Genomic DNA, 1,805 nt, shown 5'->3' with positions numbered 1-1,805 from the left:
TCTGTCCCAGGTGAGATCGACTAGTTTTGTTAATTATAAAAAAACAACATTAAACGTTCAACATGTGAAAGCTTCCACAAGAGCAGACCACCTCTCTGTTGCCATGGTTTCCATCTAATATTAATACAGATGGAAAAGTACATCGTAATCACCGGGAAAATGATTTAGCTCCTCCCCTCTGGGACGATGACATCATCACATTCTAGAATCTAAAATAGTTTTGGAGCCTGAGAAGCTGTTGCCGTAGCAACGTGATGTTCTAATGCCGCCCTGGATCTCCATGGTGATAGAACTCTGCTTGATGACATCATCAGAGAAGCACGACGCTGCTTTAAAGTAAACTTTGAGTGACACAGTGAAATAAACACTAAAGTGACAGAATACACTTCCCCGTGGTGTCACATGACCCGTGTCATGTGACCTGTGATGTCATGTGATCCGTGGTGTCATGTGACAAACAGTCATCACAGGTCACGTGACACCACGGGGAAATTATCGCTGGCTACACTCGTTGTTTATTATGTTTCACTTCATGACAAAGTGAAATGTGATCAACAGGAATTATGACATCATCACATTCTAGAATCTGTAAACCATCAATGTGAATTATGACATCATCACATTCTAGAATCTGTAAACCATCAATGTGAATTATGACATCATCACATTCTAGAATCTGTAAAACCATCAATGAATTAGACATCATTTAGAATCTAAAAGTTCAATTTTCAAATTCAATTTCAAAGTTCAATTTCAAAGCTCAAAGCTTTGTGATTTCACTGAACACTTTGACTCAAAGCAAACAGAGTATGTGAGGATATGTCAAAAAAGAATACTTTTACTAATACTTTTACTACTGCTACTTCAAAGCAGCGCTCTGCTTTATGACATCATCAGTAAAGGACAAGCACAAAGCACAAAGCAACTTACTGTTTTGAGGAAGAGAGCTCTCCGGTTGTGTGACCAGTATAAAACAACAAAATGTCCGACTCTGAGCAGCAAAACATGGAAATAAATACAGAAAGTGGCTACACAGGCGATGATTTAAACGGAGCCGGCCACACCGAAGAAGCGAACGACGGCAACGGAGTCGGAGCGGAGGAATACTTGAGCAAGCATGTGAACCCCACCTTGTTAATGGGACTGACTGAACTATGCAAGCACAAACCATCCGACCCTTGTATATGGCTTGCAGACTGGCTTCTTAAAAACAACCCAAATCAACCTCAGATCTGGGAACCAGTTACAGTGGAAAAAGTGGGAAGGCGACAATGAACACTTGTATGTTTTATTAATATTGCACAGTTACTTTTAAAAAACAATAAATAACATGTAGCTACTGCTGCAGTGCTGAAAAAAAAAAACTTACTGTTTTGAAGAAGATTATAAGTGTAACACGAAACAAACACTACAGACACAGAATACTGCCACTTCTACTACGTCTACTGCGTGTACTGCGTGTACTGCGTCGTACTACGACTACTGCGTGTACTACGACTACTGATTGTACTGCTACTAGAGCTACTACTGCACGTTTACACTAGAGCTTTTCTGTCTCTCTACTGCATATTTAAACAGAAAAGATGTCTTTGGGTGTTTTAAGAAAATCTTGGCCTAAGGTCAAGCACCAAATCCTGGAGAAAGAGAACCAGGAACTGCACGAGACGATCCGAAACTTAGAAAATAAGAACCAGCAACAAAACGAGAGGATCCAAAACTTAAATCGTGTCCCGGAACTGATCAAGAGGTTCCAAAACTTAGAAAATCAGAACAAAGATCTGTGCGAAAGGATCGAAAAGTCCTCG

The sequence above is a fragment of the Boleophthalmus pectinirostris genome, unplaced genomic scaffold (genome assembly GCF_026225935.1).
Source record: "Boleophthalmus pectinirostris isolate CB_2022bp ecotype Guang Dong unplaced genomic scaffold, ASM2622593v1 HiC_scaffold_23, whole genome shotgun sequence".
NCBI lineage: Eukaryota > Metazoa > Chordata > Actinopteri > Gobiiformes > Gobiidae > Boleophthalmus > Boleophthalmus pectinirostris.
The sequence above is the reverse complement of the archived record's forward strand: the minus strand, read 5'-3'. Positions refer to the sequence as shown.